Here is a 10,802-nt window from a genome sequence, read left to right as displayed (position 1 = left end):
AGAAATAAATATTTCACAATCTATAATTACATATTATTTTGTGATTAATCACTATGCTTTAATTATGTTCTATTTGTAACAATGAAAATATATCCTGCATACCAGATATTTACATGATGATTCATAACAGTAGCAAAATGACAGTTATGAAATAGCAAAGAAAATAATTTTATGGTTGGGGGGGGGTCACCACAACATGAGGTATGAAAGGGTCACACGGCATTAGGAAGGTGGAGAACCCCTGCCTTAGAGATATCCATAAATGTGCAAAATTACATCTGGAAAAGGAATTAAGTAAACGCTAAGGCCTCTCCTAGCTATGGGTGGCAGTGAGTTTGACCTTGGTTGACTTGATAGGACATTGAGAGACAGCTCAGAGAGTGACTGAGGCGGGGCTGGAGACCACTTAGAAACAGAAATCAAAATGACAAGATTTGTTACCTTTTGCCAAGTAAGTTGACAGGGTTGCTATGACAAATCAAGAGATAACAGTGGCTTTTGTTGTTTTTCCTGAAGGCTAGAAACTGTGAATTGCTTCATTTCCATATATTCCCCCACAAGAATCCCCTGGAGATAGGCACTACTGATAAGTCCATTTTTGAAAGAGAAAGAAATAAATGGCTCCCCTAAGCTGCAGAGCTCACATTCCAATCTGATGACTTCAAGGTGCCTGCTCTTCCCCACCATATTTGCAGAAATTGCAAAGTATCTGGTCTGGATGCCCCAGGAGAAAGTGTATTTGCATAGGGCCCAGAGGGGCAGATGAGCTCTGTGGGGGGAAGGGAGAGCGTGGTGCTGGGGACAAGGGAAGATTTGAAAGGTGGGGAAGGGGCATGAACCAGGGCACCTGGGGGCTGCCAAAGGTTCTAGAATCTTCTTGAGACTCTGCTGAAGGCCTGCTGCTTCCCTCCAGGTCTGCAGGAGTCGCTGGGCCCAGCAGGAGTTCCTGCTCCGTTCAGCATTCAGGGACACTTGGCAGGCTTCAGGTTCCCTCCTTCTACCTCAGCCCTGGGAGGGTAGGACAGGATGTTTGCTGGGTTCCAGTACTTGGCAGCAGGCAGCAGGGGTGTGGCCAGGACTTAAAAGTCCGTGGTTGCCAGGCATAGGCCCTGCATCCCATTTTGCAGTCTAGTGTGGTAGGTCACTAGTTTGCAGAGACAGTTCCTTTTTTCTTTATTTGCATCAGCCTTGTGATCTAGCACACATTCTTCCCGTCGTGTATTCATTTACCAACCCCTGGAACACGTACTCACTTCTCTGAGCCTAGAAGGCTTTGGGGTGAGTGTTAATTCCAACCAGTTTGGGCAGAAGGGGAGGGGCGGTGTGTAGGAGGGCTCCTTTCTTGGGTTGAATTTGTTGAAGTTACTCCCACCTCCTCTCCTGATCTAGTGGTTCTCGGGGAACAGAGGTTCGGAGGTTAGGATGTTGGGGGCAGAGTGGTGATGACTAGCTCAGGCGTTGGGTGGTGAGGGTTCATGTCTTGGAACATACAGCTTGAGAGCTCAGCCTGCAGGTTCTCATATGTAAAATGGGCAGGATCGCCTCTCCGCAAAGACTGTTGGGAAGAGAAAATGAGACTGCTGATGAAGCACTTCGGACCGTTCTCAAACAAGCGAGAGGAATTGGTTTGTACAATCAGGAGTGGGCATGCTTTTCTCCCTAGACAGGCTAGGAGGTCAAGGGAACAAAGACAGGATGTTGCAGAAAGGTTCCCTATGGGGTTTCTTACAAGGCAAGAATCATCCAGGACACACAGCTGCATAAAGGATTTGGGGCTTGAATGGGAGCACCTGGCTATCTTGAGTAAACTGAGGCTGGGTGGGACGGGACATGTGAGCTCACCATCACTGCTCAGGTGGAGATAAAAGGTTCTAACAACTCTCTGGGTTAATCCCTCTTTTCCCCTAGAGAAGGTGGTGATGTTTTAGGAATCTAGATAAAATTATCCTCATCTGGTTATACCAATCCTTGTGCCTGCTTGGTTGGGCACAAAACCCAAAGGAGGGGCATCCGATCAGGCCTCCTTTGGCTCTCCGCACAGTGGCTCTGTCTTCCTTGAGAGCCCAGGGCTGGGAACTTATAGGCCCTAGTCTAAGAGGAAAACATCAACAACCAAAATTATAGTCTGGAAGAACTGCCTCCATCTGCAAGTAACTGGGCAATTACCTCCTAATTAAGCGCTCATTAATTTGTTTTCTGAGGGTTATACTATCGTACTTGGTAGGTGTGCCCTACCCTGCTTGTCACCAAGGTGTTGAAGATGAATCAAGCATTTGACATAAATCAAGGTGGATACTCTTCCATCTGATTAAATACACAGTAATAACCTGATTCATCCCCAAATCATGAAATCTAAAAAACAAGGTCTTTTTATCTTCAGAACCCAGGGAGGGATTTCAGGGTACTTATTTTGGGTCCCATGTTGTTCAAAATCGGGTGAGAAGGTCTCGAAGGAAAAGGCACAAGGTGGACTATATATATACTGTATATCAGTGGTTTTCAGAGCGTAGTCCATGGGTCTCTAACTTGTGTATTAAAAGCACAGAACCCTGAGATCTGTGTCAGTCCCAAGCCAGAAACATCACAGGTGATTCTTTTTTTTAATCATTTTACTGGGGGCTCTTACAGCTCTTATCACAATCCATACATCCATCCATTGTGTCAAGCACATTTTGTACATATGTTGCCATCATCATTTTCAAAACATTTCTTTCTACTTGAGCCTTGGTACTAGCTCATTCCCCCTCCCCCGCTCCTTCCCTTGTGAACTCTTGATAGTTCATAAATTATTTTTTTCATGTCTTACAGAGACTGATGTCTCCTTTCACCCACTTTTCTGTTGTCCGCCCCCCCCCCCCCGGGGGGGGGTGTCGGTGTGGGGTTTCTTACAAGGCTAGAATCATCCAGGACTTTCAGGATTGGAAGAGACCCTGGGAGTCCTCTAAGACTGGTTGGAATTAACACTCACCCCAAAGCCTTCTAGGCTGAGAGAAGTGAGTGACTTGTTCCAGGGGTCAGTTCCCCCTTTCTCACCCTACCTTGTCCTTACCCTCCTGGTATTGCTACTTTCATTATTGGTCCTGAGGGGTTTATCTGTCCTGGATTCCCTGTGTTTCCAGCTCTTATCTGTACATGCTCTGGACAGTGTACAAGCTCTGATTTAGCCGGAATTATAAGGTAGAATTGGGGTTATGATAGTGGGGGGAGGAAGCATTAAAGAACTTAAAGAAAGTTGTATGTTTCATTAGTGCTATATGGCACCCTGACTGGCTAGTCTCTTCCTTGTGACCCTTCTGTAAGGGGATGTCCAATTGTCTACAGATGGGCTTTGGGTCTTCACTCTGCCCTCCCCCTCATTTACATTGTTATGATTTTTTGTTCTGGGTCTTTGATGCCTGATACCTGATCCCATCCATGGCTCATGATCACATAGGCTAGTGTGATTCTTCCATGTGGGCTTTGTTGCTTCTCAGCTAGATGGCTGCTTGTTTATCTCCAAGCCCTTGAGACCCCAGGTCCTTTATCTTTTGATAGCCGGGCACCATCAGCTTTCTTCACCACATTTGCTTATGCATCTGCTTTTGTCTTCAGCGATCATGTCAGGGAAGGCGAGTATCACAGAATTCTGGATTATTTGAACAAAGTGTTTTTGGCTTGAGGGAGTATTGAGTGGAGGCTCAATATCTGTCTGCTGGCTTAATACTTAACAAATAAATATATGTACATCGATCTATTTCCCTATCGTTATACATAAATATATTTACATATGTACATGCCTGTATTTAGACCTCTCTAAATGTCCTTTGCCTCCTCTTACAGGGGATTCTTAAGCATATCCAATCTGAAAACGTTGGGGGTGGGGTGGGAGTTGGGGAAGCTTTCTGGGGATATTAACAGCATTGAAACCTTAAGGACACTGGCCAAACACCTGTTCAGTTGGTGCTTCCTACACCTGCCCGGAACCCTTCTCATTTTACCATTGGGCAGAACTCCTGGGAGGTACAAATGAGAGGCTGGAAGTTGGCGTGCACCCAGAAGTGCCTCGAAAGGCCTGAAGATCAAACCTCTGGAAACCCTGTGGAACAGTTATCTTTGACACAGGTGGAAGCCACCTTGAGGCAGAATCGAAAGGAGGCCCACTTGTTTTCCAGTTGTTGTTTCTGGTGCCCGGTATCATGAAGTCAGCTCCAACACTTGACAGCTATGTACAACAGAGCAAAACATTGTCTGGGCTTGCACCGTCATCGCGGTTGTCCTATCTGAGCCCACTGTTGCCGCCACTGGGTCAGACCACTTCACTTCATTGAAGGGCTTCCTTTTTTTTTTTTTTTTGCCTTACTGGGTAAGACTCTACCATCTAGAGGTGGGGATGCAAATAAAAACATGGTTTAAAGGATAGACAGAGGTCAGAGAGACAGGAGCAGCATGTTTGTGTCCCAATCAACCCCCACATCAGGGAAGGTGAATGGCTTGGTGCCAAGCCCTAGTCTCAGGTGTTGTAAATGCTGGCTGCCACCTCTTTATCTACTGATATCAAAGGTGAACATAAGTGATCTTCAGAAATAGTTCACACGAGGCTCTGAGGTTCTTGAAAAAACCACAAGTGATTGGCACAGGTTTCTGTTGCAAACACAAACTCAAGCAAACAGCTCGCTTCCCTCAGCAGCTCCCCATAGCAGTGGCTGTGCCCTTGACCACAGGGAGTGAAGGGAGAAGTATTCTTTCCCTTCCCCCACAGCCTCTTCCCCTTTCTGATGTCAGGTTTTCCTCTGACACTAATAGATCAGGCTAAGGGGAAAGCCACTCTTGATAAAGAATTAGGAGAGGCTCCCTACTGAGGCCACTGCCCTCTCAGAGGGAGTTACAAACCTTCCTTTTTACTCTCGCTTCAGGAAGCCTGCAGACCACAGAGGTCTGGATCTCAGAAGGCCCACTTACATCAATCACACTGCGATCAATGAAATGCCCAGTGCTGGGTCCTGCCCACCCAAGACTCTGATGAGGCTCAACTTTTTGATGAATCACTTTATTGAGATACATTTCACATGTCATACCATTTACCCATTTGGGCTGCTAACCGCAAGGTGGATGGTTTGAACCCATCAGTCACTTTGTGGGAGAAAGAAGAGGCTGTCTGCTCCCCAAGGAGCTGTTCTACTGCACCCTAGAGGGTCACTGTCAGCCAGAATCGACTCAACAGTGGCTGGGAGTTTGGTTTGAGGTTGTTTACTTAATGGTTTTTAGTACTCACTGAATTGTGCAACCATGACCACAATCAATTTTGGAACATTTCATCACCCCAAAAAGAAACTCCAGGCCCATTAGCAGTCACTCTCCAGGCCAGCTGCTGCTCCTGTTGGTTACCATCACTAGATCAGGACTCAGGTAACCTTACATGTCACAGAACGAAATGTCTTCCAGTGCTTCACCACCCTCATCTTCACTGGTATGTGTGAACCCCTTTGCCCTAAAAAATTCACTGCCTTCTGTCTGATGGCAAGGCTACTCAGACACCTGGACTAGGATCAGAATGGATTCACCAGAGGGTTCATCCATGTGGGGACCCTGCAGATGGATTTGGGGTTTCCATCGTCATCCAGAGTCTTCTGCAAACCAGCGGTTCACAATTTAAGTTCTGCTACCATTCCCTCTTTCAGCTTTGGATTTTATTACTGACAACCCTTGGATCACACAGGCTGGTGTGCTTCTTCCATGTGGACTTGGCTGATGCCTCACTTAGGTGGCTGCTTGTTTGAAGACAAGCCTTTAGGACCCCAGTCCCTATTCTTTCTGCTAGCCGGGCACCACCTGGTTTCTTTATTTTACTTTGCTACAGCACTCATATCTTTAGTGATCTCTTCACTAGGGCGATTATGGCAGAAGTAGTTAGGTTAAAATGTAACATCTTACCATTGGATCTCCCTTTTGACCTATTTTAAAGTTGTTTCAGTTTTTAATATTTTCTGCTTTCTTTTGAGTTTTTTTTCCTGCTTCCTGTTGTTTTGTATGATTTTCTGAATATGAATCTCAGGATAAGCAAATCGCTGGGACAATAACAGGATTAACAATTACCCTTGACCATGGCAGGGGGTGATGGGGAGAAATTAGGAGTTAACAAGTACTCGGTGAAATTGTTCTTAAATTGTGGTGATGACTGCACAACTCTTCTTAATAAGATCAAATTGTATGCTATGTACATTATATGCCAATAAAACGATTTTTAAATAGGACAGTTGGCGGCCTTATACTGACATTGAACGGAGATAGTGTGATGGATTTAACATAAACAATTGCATCATAAAAATTCAGTTGCTATCGAGGATATTTTGACACATAGCGACCCTCTAAGACAGGGTAGAACTGTCCCTGTGGCTTCTGAGACTGTACCTCGTTATGGGAGTAGAAAGCCCCACCTTCCTTCTGTGCAGAGGTTAGTGGTTTTGAGCTGCTGCCCTAGCAGTTAGCAACCCAGCGTATTACCCGTATGCCACCAGAGTCCCATATTGCTCTAGGCGACCACTAATCTATTCTCTCTAGATGTAGCCTTTCTTGATATTTCAAATAAATGGAAATGTAGTCCTTTGTGACTGACATCACTTACTTAGTATGTTTTTCAGTATTCATCAGTTGTAGTCATGTGATCTTTTTAATGATTGCATAATATCCCATTGTATGTCTATAGTACAACTTCTATGTGAGTATGTTTAGTTTCCCTTGAGTATGTATGTAAATGAGTCCTGGCGGCACGATGGGTTAAGCATTGGGTTGCTCAGGTGGTTCAAACCCACCAGCTGCTGTGCAGGAGAAAGATGAGGCTGTCTGCTCCTGTAAAAAGTTGTGTCTGTAATGGATTGTGATAAGAGCTGTATAAGCCCCCAATGAAAAGATTAAAAAATAAATAAAATTGTGTCTGTTGCTAGCTGGGCTGCTAATTTCAAGGCCAGTAGTTCAAAACCACCAGCTGCTCCATTTAAAGAGCTAAGTCTTGGAAACCCAGAGGGACAGTTGTACCCTGTCCAGTTGGGTCACTAAGAGGCAGATGGCAGTGGGAGAGTAAGCCAGCCTGCTTTTAAAAATAGCTGCACTCCTTACATTTCCACCATCAACATATGAGGATTCTGATTTCTCCAAATCACTACCAACAGTTAGGGTCTGTGGTTTTGATTTTGTATTTCCCTGATGGCTAAGGAGGTAGAGTATCTTTTCATGGGCTTATTGGCAACTTGTAGATCCAAGAAGAAATGTCTGTTCAGATCCTTTGCTCTTTCAGTTGGGAATTTTTTTTTTTTAAGTAAGAGTTTGTTTCATATTTTAGATCTTTGAAAATGTTCTCCCTGTCTCTGGGTTATCTGTGCACTTTCTTTTTTTAAAAAAAACATTTTATTAGGGGCTCATACAACTGTTATCCCAATCCATACACACATCAATTGTGTAAAGCGTATTTGTACATCATTTCTCAAAACATTTTCTCTCCATTTAAACCCCCGACATTAGGTCCTCATTTTTTCCCCTCCCTCCCCGCTCCCCCATGAGCCCTTGATAGTTTATAAATGGGTATTTTGTCATATCTTGCCCTGTCCGACGACGTCTCCCTTCATCCACTTTTCGGTTGTCTGTCCCCCAGGGAGGAGGCCACACACAGTTCCATGTAATCGGTTCCCTCTTTCCTACCCATTCTCCCTTTACCCTCCCTGTTTTGCCACTCACACCACTGGTCACTGTGCACTTTCTTAATGGTGTCTTTTTGAAGAATGACCGTGTTTCATTGGGATGATGTTGAATTTCTGTCTTCCTCTGTTGCTTCTGGCCCCTTTGGGAAGAACTGCTACAATGGAGGCTTTGGGAGCTCAGAGCCTGGCTACACTCTCCTATCATCTTTGACCAGGGCTTCAGCTCCCCCAGCCAGCTTCCTTCTCTGAGCCGGGCGCTCAGAGCGCCTGGGAACTTGTTTACATTCCCTCCCTCTCCTGAGGTTGGCCACAATCGAGCAGCTGAAAGGACACTTTGGAAATGTCCTTTATTGTGAAAACTCAATGGCCTTTGTATCTCAGATTTGAAGAAATTTTGAGGCCAGTGTTGGCAGCCAGAGCTAGGACAGGGGGAGGAGTTAAGGGATGGGAGATGAACCCCCGCCTCTGACTTCTTTCACGAGCCATCTCAGCTGTGTTGTCTTGGTTTCCTCACCAGTAAAATGGGGAGAATACCACCATCTCCCCATCTCTATGGGGGTACAGCGAAGATGAATTCACCTGTATTTGTTAGCGCTCTCTAAGATCTTGGATGAAAGGCATCACTGAGGCACAAGGTATCATTATAGTCATAAATAATTTAATAGTAGGGCGAGGCCATCTAGGCTAGAAAGGGGGGGAGGGGGCTAGGAAAGAGAGGCTCTGAGCTGGGAGGGGATGCTGCTGAGGGGCTCTGGGCTGGGCCATAGACTTCTATTCTTGAAAGTTGTTTCTGGCAAAGTTTGGGGTGGTTTCTCACAAGCCGTTTCATTCAAACTCAGCACACTTCCTATATACAACTCCTGCTGTAGATTGCAATCTATGTAGGAAACAAGGCCTACACACGATCAGTTAGAAACAATGCCAGGGATAATCATGTGCTGAATTGAATATAAGCAAGGTCAAAGAGCGGTGAGGAGCAAGGTACCCCACTAGCTGTGGGGCCCTGTCTCGGTTCGTTTCTTCTCCATCACAGCCATTGCGCAGAGAACAATCCTGGCACATAGCATTTCAATACTGAGCCCCTCGGGGCTCTTGTTGGGGTCTGCTTTTGCTGGCTGGGTGGTGGGGGCCAAGTTGTTTGCTCCCTCTGATCCTCAGGACCCTGTGTAAGTAAATGGGGTGGGAGAGGCCTGTGACCTCACTGGGTGGTGGCTTCAGGAGTCAGTGACCATGTTTGTCAGTGCAAGGCACAACCCCTGCACATAGGAGGGAGGGTGAGGGAAACTGACTGGTTCTTTGACTCAGCAGTGGCTTAGGCCAGGGGTCTGTTTGGGAAGTGGGGTTTGAAGTGGGTAGGATTTGGGCGGAACCCCGACGGTAGAGTGGTTAGGAGTTGGCTGCTAGCTTAGGTCCCAAAGATGCGGCTTTCCTTCACTCCCGTGAAGTGACAGAGTCAGAAATCCACAGGGGCAGTTCTGCCCTGTCCGTGGGAGAAGGGGGTGTCACTGTGAGTTGGAAACGTGCGTTTGGTTTAGGATTTGGTTGATCAGAGAAGGAAGCTGACGATGGACTGCCTCATCTCACCTCCAGAAAGATCTCCAGCCCCAAGGCAGTGTCGCAAAGAGCGTGTCTCCCACCCCCTCCCGCAAACTCGGCTCACGTCTTAACAGGAGATGAGCGTGGGGCTCGGGCGCAGCGCCGCTGGGGCAGACCTTGCCTTCCCGAAGAATGCGGGCCTTGCCACCCACGAGCCGGCAGCCCCTTACTCCACCCCAGCCGGCAGGCGCAAGGACACCCCGCCTCCGTCTGCCCCACCCTCTGCCGGGATCCAGTTTCGTTTCAAAGTCACCTGAAAGCCATTTCCTCCGTGCGCCCGTCCCTCCCCACCCCTCCCCTCCCAGTAAATCACCTGGAGCTCCCATTAGCCTTAAGCAACCTATTTTTTCCCTTTTCTTTTGGGGCCCCTTTGTTTTGTGTTTAAGGAGCGTTCCGCCAACCGTGTGCTAGACTCCATTTACTACATCACACCCGCTTTCCACTTCTCAGCCTGGTTAGGTTCCCAAATCCAGCCCACTTTTGGGAAAAAGGAGCATTCTTTCTGTTTCCAGGTCATCCATGTAGCTGATTCTTTAAGTTTAGAAAAAAGGACCGCAGACATCAGCACAGCTAAGCTTTACTGAGGCGATGGACACTAGTCCTCTGGCGAAGGCGTCTTGGAGGAGACCAAGCTGGGCAAAGGCTGCCAATGAATGCACTTCACCTTTCTCCCCAGCTCCCGTCTCAGGGTCCTGCACCGCCCTCCAGGCCCAGGACTCACCAGGGATTGCTGGAAGGGCTCTGGGGCTCAGGCAAGCACAGCCCCCAACCTCCCTTGGGGTGGACGTTTCAGGTCCAGTTGACTCACTGTGGGACTTCACTAAACTCCCAAGCATTTCTTCCACCCCAGCCCCCTCAAAGATGGGGCCCCTCCCTTTCTGCCCTCATCCCCTACAGCAAGTTTGAGCGGGAGACCTCAGGCTTCCCAGGACCTGGGAACCCACAACAGATGCCTGCTAGATCCCGGCTACCTGCGGGTCCACCGGGAGGCTGTGGTCATAGAGGAGGCTGTCTCCGAGGCGGCTGGAGGAGGCAGAGGCCCAGGGCAGCACTGGCCAACTTCTGGAGGCTTCCCGGAGACGTTCCTTGAGGGAGGGGACGCTCTGAAGCCAAGCCCACCTCTCAACGCACAAAATTGGATAGATTTTTCACTCCTCTCAACAATGAGACATGGCAGAGTGGGTTGATAAGTAGGAGCAGGTATACACACTTGCCCGCTGGCCTGCACTCGGATCTATCAAGGGCATCTCAAAAACTCAGTCATCCAATCCTGACTCACACGGACCTTACAGGGCAGGGTACAGCACCTGTGGGGTTTCAGGCTGTCACTTTTTAGGGGAGCAAAAAGCCTCATCTTTCTCCCGCAGAGCCGCTGGTGGGTTCAAAATGCTGACCTTGTGGTTAGCAGCCCAACGTGTAACCCACTTCCACGCCAGGGCTCCTTACCAAGGACACTGATACCTGTGTCTCATCCTCCTCCCAACGCACCGGGCATAACCCCTAGGCAGTGGGAGACGTCCCTTTCTGGAGCGTCCC

Source organism: Echinops telfairi, unplaced genomic scaffold, assembly GCF_000313985.2.
Source record: "Echinops telfairi isolate 266 unplaced genomic scaffold, ASM31398v2 ScPeMD7_18;HRSCAF=68, whole genome shotgun sequence".
Classification (NCBI taxonomy): domain Eukaryota; kingdom Metazoa; phylum Chordata; class Mammalia; order Afrosoricida; family Tenrecidae; genus Echinops; species Echinops telfairi.
Note: the sequence above shows the minus strand (reverse complement) of the source record.